Genomic DNA, 7,881 nt, shown 5'->3' on the forward strand with positions numbered 1-7,881 from the left:
CACCTCCTGCCCCTTAACTTGAAGCTATGCAGCCTGGTTATTGACCACTCTACTAAGGGGGAACGTTCATTTCTATTTAAGTTTTCTATGCCCCTCGTAATGTTGTGCACCTCAATCAGGTCCCCCTCAGCCTTCTCTGCTCTAAGGAACACAACCCCAGCCTCTCCAGTCTCTCTTCATAGCTGAAACGCTCCAGCGGAGGTAACATCCTGGTGAATCTGATCTGCACCCTCTCAAATGCAATCACATCTTTCCTATAGTGTGGCGAACAGAACTGCACACAGTATTCCAGCTGTGGCCCAACTAGCGTTTTATAGAGTTCCAGTATAACCTCCCTGCTTTTATATTCTATGCCTCGGCTAATGAAGGCAAGTATCCCATGTGACTTTTTAACCATCTTATCTACCTGTCCTGCACCTTCAGGGGTCTATCTGCCTGCACACCAAGTTCTCTCTGATCCTCTGTCCTTCCTAGGGTCCTGCCATTCATTGTGTATTCCTTTACCTTGTTAGTCCTCCCAAAATCACTCACCTCCCACTTTTCAGGGTTAAATTCCATTTGCCACTGTTCTGCCCATCTGACCAACCCGCCTGTATCGTCCTGTATTTTGAGGCTTCCCTCCTCGTTATTTACCACTCCACCAAATTGTAGTGTCATCTGCGAATTTACTGATCATATATTCTACATTCATATCTAAATCATTATTGTTCACTACAAGCAGCAAAGGACCCAGCACCGATCCCAGTGGTACACCACTGGACACAGGCTTCCAGTCACATAAACAACCTTCTGCCTCCTGCCACGAAGCCAATTTTGGATCCAATGTTTCGAATTGCTCTGGATCCCATGGGCTCTGAACTTCTTCACCAGTCTCCCATGCGGGACTTTGTCAAAAGCCTTACTTAATCCAGGTACACTACATGAACTGCACTACCCTCATTCGCACACCTAGTCAACCCTTGAAAAATTCAATCAAATTGGTTAGACATGACCTACCCTGACAAAGCAATGCTGACTCTCATTGATTAATCCTTGCCTCGCCAGGTGGAGACTAATTCTGTTCCTCACAATTTAATCCAATAATTTCCCTACCGTTGATATTAGGCACACTGGCCTGTAATTCCCTGGTTTATCCCTACTACCCTTCTTGAATAATGCTAGGACGTTAGCTGTTCTCCAGTCCTCTGGCACCCCCCCTGTGGCCAGAGAGGTTCTGAAAAGTTGTGTCAGAGCCCCTGCAATCTCCTCACTTGCCTCACACAGCAGCCTTGGATACATCGCGTCTGGGCCTAGGGATTATCCACTTTTAAGCTTGGTAAAACTGCTAGTATCACCTCCCTCTCAATGCTAATTTGTTCAAGTATATCACAACCCCCCTGCCTGATTACTATACCTACCTCGTCCTTGACCATAGTGAAAACAGATGCAAAATATTAACTTAAAACCAGACCCACATCTTCCGGCTCTGCTCACAGTTTGCCACTTTGGTCCCTAATGTACCTTATACTCTTTGCCTGGTTATCCTCTTGCCCTTAATATACTTATAAAACACCTTGGGATTTTCCTATATTTTGTCCACCAGTGTTTTTTCTTGCCCCCTCTTCGCTCTCTTATTTGTTTTTTAAGTACCCCCTTTCTGTAGTACCCTTCCTGTTTCTGGTCATTGCCTGCTAAGTCACTTTCAATTGGAAGGCTGTGATAGAAAGACTTGCATTTCTACAGCGCCTTTCACGACCTCAGGACGTCCCAAAGTGCTTTACAGCAAATGAATACCTATTGAACTGTTTTGCATCTGTGACAGGTAGATTGGTCAGGAGGAGGACAAGTAGGATTTCCCCCATGTGTTGGTTTACTGACCACCTGCCGCAGGCCCGGACTGGCAGCCATGTCCTTCAGGACTAGGCATGCTCTGTCAGTAGTGCTGCTACCGAGCCATTCTTGGTGATAGGCATTGAGGTCCCCCACCCAGAGTACATTCTGTGCTCTTGCTGCCTTCAGTGTTTCTTCCAACTGGTGTTCAACATGGAGGATTAATGACTCATCCGCTGAGGGAGGGTGTTAGGTTGTAATCAGCAGGAAGTGTCCTTGCCCATGTTTGACCGGATGCATTGCGACTTCTTGAGGTCCAGAATCAATGTTGAGGACTCCCAGTGCTTCTCCCTCCCGACTGTAAACACTGTGCCGCCTGGTGGATCTGTCCTGCTGGTGGGACTCTATACCCACATCCTGTTCCTCTGTAACAGGCTTGAAGGTCTAAATGGACTCCTCCTATTCCTATATAAAATGTTCGAGGGGCTGAATGCCCTCCTCTTGTTCCTCTGTAACAGTTTCGAAGGGCTGAATTGTGTCTACATATTCCTTTTAAACAGTCTTGAGTGGTCTAACTTGGTTCCTCCTGTTCCTATGCAAGAGTCTCGAGGGTCTGATTGGCCTTGACCTGTTCTGTGTAAAAGGCTAGGCGGGCTTACTGGCCTCCTTCTGCTCTTGTGTAACATGCTTGAAGGCATAATGTCCTCCTCCAGTTCGTTTATAACAGACTCCAGGGGCTCAATGGTCTCCTCCTATTGCTGTGTAACCAGCTCAAGTGGCTGAGCAGCCTCCTCCTGCTCCTGTGTGTCAGGCTCAAGAGGCTGAAGGTCCTCCTCCTGTACCTCAGTAACAGGATCAAGGGGCTGAATGGCCGCCTTCTGTTCCACACAAAGAGGCTTGATATTCTAAATCTGGTGTGTCTCTGGATTATTGGTTCAGTAACTCCACAGGAAAGGTTAACAAATCGAGGCTAACTAAAGAAGTCAAGGATAGCATTACATTGGAAGAAGAAGCTTATAATGTTGCAAAGAATAATATTAAACCTGAGGATTGGGAGAGATTCAGAATCCAGCAAAGGTTGACCAAAAATTGTTAAAAAGGGAAAAAATAGGTTATGAGAGATACCTAGCAAGAAATATAAAACCGATTGTAAGAGATTCTACAAGTATGTAAAATGCAAAAGAGTAGCAAAAGTAAACGTTGGTCTCTTAGATGCTGAGACAGGAGAAATTATTCTGGGGAATTAGGAAATGGCAGGCAAATTAAATAAGTATTTTGTATCAGTCTTCACAGTAGAAGACACAAAATGTGTACCAAAAATGGTGGGGAACCAAGAGTCTAATCAGGGTGAGGAACTTCACATAATTAATATAAGTAGAGAAAAAGTACTAGAGAAACTAATGGGACGAAAAGACGACAGATTCCCTGAACCTGACGGCCTACATCGTAGGGTTCTAAAAGAGGTGGCATGAAGAGATAGTGGATGCATTGGTTTTGATCTTCCAAAACTGAAAACAGTCATCAGGAAAATGCTGGAATCCATTGTTAAGGAAGTGTAATCAAGTTACTTAGAAAATCATAACATGATTAGGCAGAATCAACATAGCTTTATGAAAGTCTAATCATGTTTGACAAATTTATTGGCGTTTTTTGAGGATGTAACTAGCAGGGTAGATAAAGGGGAAACAGTGGATGTAGTATATTTGGATTTCCAAAAGGCATTCGATAAGGTGCCACATAAAAGCTTATTACACAAGGTTAGGGCTCATGGGATTGGGGGTAATATACCAGCATGGATCGAGGATTGGTTAATGGAAAGAAAACAGAGAGTAGAAAGAAACTGGTCTTTTTCAGGTTGGCAGGCTGTAACTAGTGGGGTGCCACAAGGGTCATTGGTGGGGCCTCAGCTATTCACAGTTAATATTAATGACCTGATGAAGGGGCCGAGTGTAAATTATCCAAGTTTGCTGATGATACAAAGCCAGGTGGGACAGTAAGCTGAGAGGAGAACACAAAGAGTCTGCAAAGGGATATAGATAGACTAAGTGAGTGGCCAGTAAGGTGGCAGATTAAGTATAATGTAGGGAAATGTGTGGTTATTCATTTTGTGGGAAGAATAGAAAAAGATATTGGCCCAGAAATTCGGGTCTCCATGGGTGAGTACGCACGGGGTATTCACCCGTAGGCCCAATGGAAGTGCCGGTTTCCTGCATGCACTGCGCATGCATGGGAAACCTGCACTTCCGTTCCCCTGAAAGGAGGGGTTATGAAGTCGAACACGTTTGCAGTAGAGGCTGCACGTGCGCATCGAACTTTGGTTCCTTTTACAGATATTCCCGGGAGGGTGAGTCTCCAGAAGTTAGACATTTAAAAAGCAGGCGTAAGGCCTGCTTTTTACAAGGTAAGTGGTGAATTAATTAATATTAAAATATTTTTTTCCACAGGTTATTTATTTTTAAATACTTTAAAGCAAGCTTAGTTTATTTTTAGCCCCGTCTGAAAATAAAATTATTTTTTTCAAAAATTTAAATTATTGTTTAGAATAGTTATTACATGTAATTTATAGTTTATTAAAAAATCTGATGTTTTTTTTAAATTTATTTGAAGCTTTAGTGATGTTTTGGGGCTGTAGCATTTATACGCACTTCCTGTCAGACTTATCAATGGAGCTTCCCTGCTCCGATTGGCTCCCCGTGGCCCACGTGAACCCAGGGGACGCATCAAACTAACTGCGCCCCTGGGATACACAAGCACTGCATGCTGGCAGCTGGAGCAGGCCCCAGATTGGAATTCCACGGGGGTCCACAGCTCAATGGCCGGCGCACAAGGTAAGTGCAGATCGGGGGCTTGCACCCGCGGGAAGCCCTCGACCCGAATTTTTCGGCCAATAATTTTTAATTGGTGAGAAACTTTCAAATGTTGGTGTTCAGATAGATTTGCGTGTCCTTGGGAAAGAAACACAGAAAGCTAGCATGCAGGTACAGCAAGCAATATGGAAGGCAACTAGCATGCTGGCCTTCATTGCAAAGGAGTTGGAGTAAAAGAATACAGAAGTCTTATTACAATTGAACAGGGCCTTGGTGAGACCACACCTATAGCACTGAGCACAGTTTTGGTCTCCTTATCTAAGGAAGGATATACCTGCCTTGGAGGCGGTGCAACGAAAGTTCCCTAGATTGATTCCAGGGATGAGCGGGCTTTCCTATGATGAGCGATTGTGTAGAAACGGCCTATACCCTCTGGAGTTTAGAAGAATTAAGGTGATCTCATTGAAACAAAGAAGATTCTGAAGGGTGTTGACAAGGTAGATGATGAGAGGTTGTTTTCCCTGGCTGGATTGTGTAGAATTAGGGGGCATAGTCTCAGGATAATGGGTAGGCCATTTAAGTCTGAGATGAGGAAGAATTTCTTCACTCAGAGGGTTGTGAATATTTGGAAGTCTCTGTCCCATAGGGCTGTGAGTGCTGTGTTTTGAGTATACTCAAGGAAGTGATACATACATTTTTGGAATCAATGGATATGGAGATGGGGTGGGTAAGTGGAGTTGCGGTTGATGATCAGCTGTGATCTTAATGAATGGTGAAGCTGGCTCTAGGAGCCGTGTGGCCTACTCCTGCTCTTATTTCTTATGTTCTTATATTCTTATAACCACTATACAACTATGATTGGCCTCCACCTGTGTAATGTGCTTACAGGGCTGCATGGCCTCCTCCTGCTCCTTTTCAGTAAGCTTGAGGAAAAGAATGGGATCCTCTTGGTCCTTTGTAACAGACTCGCACAGCTGAATAGCCTCCTCCTGTTCCTGGATAACGGGCTAGATGGGCTGAATGGCCTCCCCCTTTTCCTGTGTAACGGACTCGAGGGGCTTATTGACCTGCTGCATTTCCTGTGTAGCAGGATCGAGAGGCTGTATGGCCTCTTCCTGTTCGTGTATAACAGATTCAAAGGGCTTAGTGGTCTCCTCCTGTTCCTGTATAACAGACTCGAGGGGTTGAATGACCTCCCCCTGTTCCTGTGTAACAGGCTCTAGGGTGTGAATGGCCTCCACCTTCAGCTAGAGGGGCTGAATGTTCTCCTCCTGTTCGTGTATTACAGACTCGGGGGGCTGAATAGTCGCCTCCTGTATCTTCGTAACAGGTTCGTGGGGCTGAATGGCCTCCTCCTGCTGATGTATAACAGGCTTGAGGAGCTGAATGGGCTCCTCCTATGCCTGTATAAAAGGCTCGAGTGGCTGAATGGCCCCTTCCTGTTCCTGTGTAACAGACTCGAGGTACTGACTGGTCTCCTCTTGTTCCTGTATAACAGACTGTAGGGGCTGAATGGCGCCCTCCTGATTATGTATAACAAGCTTGAGGGGCTGAATGGCCTACTCCTGTTAACATAGAAACATAGAAGATAGGAGCAGGAGCGGGCCATTCGGCCCCTCGAGCCTGTTCTGCCATTTAATGAGATCGTGGCTGATCATCCAAATACATTATCCTCTCCCTGCTTTCTCCCCATATCCCTTGATCCCTTTAGCCTTAAGAAAAATATCCCTCTCCTTCTTGAATATATTTAATAAGTTGGCCTCAACTGCCGACTGTGGTAGAGAATTCCACATGTTCGCCACTCTCTGGGTGAAGAAATTCCTCCTCATCGCAGTCCTAAATGGCTTACCCCTTATCCTTAGACTGTGACCCCTAGTTCTGGACTCCCCTGCCATCGGGAACATCCTTCCTGCATCTAGTCTGTCTAGTCCTGTTAGAATATTATAAGTTTCAATGAGATCCCCTCTCATTCTTCTAAATTCAAGCGAATATAAGCCTAATCGATTCAATCTCTCTTCATATGTCGTTCCTGCCATCCCAGGTATCAGTCTGGTGAACAGGCTGTATAACAGTCTCGAGAATGGTCCTCATTCTGATCCTGTGCAATAGGCTCGAAGGACTGAATGGCCTCCTCCTGTTCCTGTGTAGCAGGCTTGAAGGGCTGAATGGCCTCCTCTTATCCCTGTGTAACTGGTTCGAGGTGCTGAATGGAGTTCTACTCTTATTGTACAGATTTTGTATAGCTGAACGGCTTCCTCCTGTCCAATACAACAGGCTTGTGGGACTGAATGGGCCGCATTCTGATCCTGTGCAATAGGCTTGAAGGGCTGAATGGCCTCCTCCTGTTCCTTTGTAAAAGTGCCATGGGACTGAAAGGCCCCCTCCTGTTCCTTATGTAAAAGGGTCATGGGACTGAATGGCCTCCTCCTATTGCTATGCAAAAGGGCCATGTGTCTCAATGGCATGCTCCTGTTCCTTTGTAACAGGCTCGAGGGGTTGTATTAAATCCTCCTGTTCTTATGTAACAGACTCAGTGGTTGAGAGGACTCAGAGGGAAAGTGGGTTGGGACTGGAGACACTTGGGTAACAGGAAGTGCAGGGGCAGCAGTTACCCTTCACTGAATTACCGATTTACTGCAAAATTCACCGTCAGTGGAGGAAACACCGAACACTGACCCAAAATCCAACACTGGTGGGATTCGAACCAACGACCTTTGAATGCGTTAATCTACTATACAACTGGAAGGCCAATGCGCTATCCATTGCCCCACGGAGCGAAATGCATGCAGCCCTATTACAAAGACAAAATAGTGTTGATGCTGGAAACCTGAAATATAACCAGATAAAATGTTGCAAACACTCTGCAGGACAGCCAGCATTCTATGTCTGTTTAAAAGCGATCTACTTTCAGTTCCAGATCATTCTATGTCTGTTTAAAAAGGAACTACTGTCAGTCCCGGATCATTTTGTGTCTGTTTAAAAGGGATCTGCTGTCAGTCCCGGATGATTGTGTGTTTGTGTAAAAGGGATGAATTGTCAGCCCTGGTTCATTCTCTGTCTGTTTAAAAGGGCTGTACTGTCAGCCCTGGTTCATTCTGTCTCTGTTTGAAAGGGAGGTGCTGTCAGTCCCGAATCATTCTGTGTCTGTTAAAAAGGGAGGTGCTGTCAGCCCTGGATCATTCTGTGTCTGTTTAAAAGGGATGAATTGTCAGTCCCGAATCATTCTGTGTCTGTTTAAAAGGGCTGTACTGTCAGCCCTGGTTCA

This window comes from Somniosus microcephalus, unplaced genomic scaffold (assembly GCF_052327205.1).
Source record: "Somniosus microcephalus isolate GS21.2 unplaced genomic scaffold, FLI_Smic_1.0 unresolved_chr8, whole genome shotgun sequence".
Taxonomy (NCBI): Eukaryota; Metazoa; Chordata; class Chondrichthyes; order Squaliformes; family Somniosidae; genus Somniosus; species Somniosus microcephalus.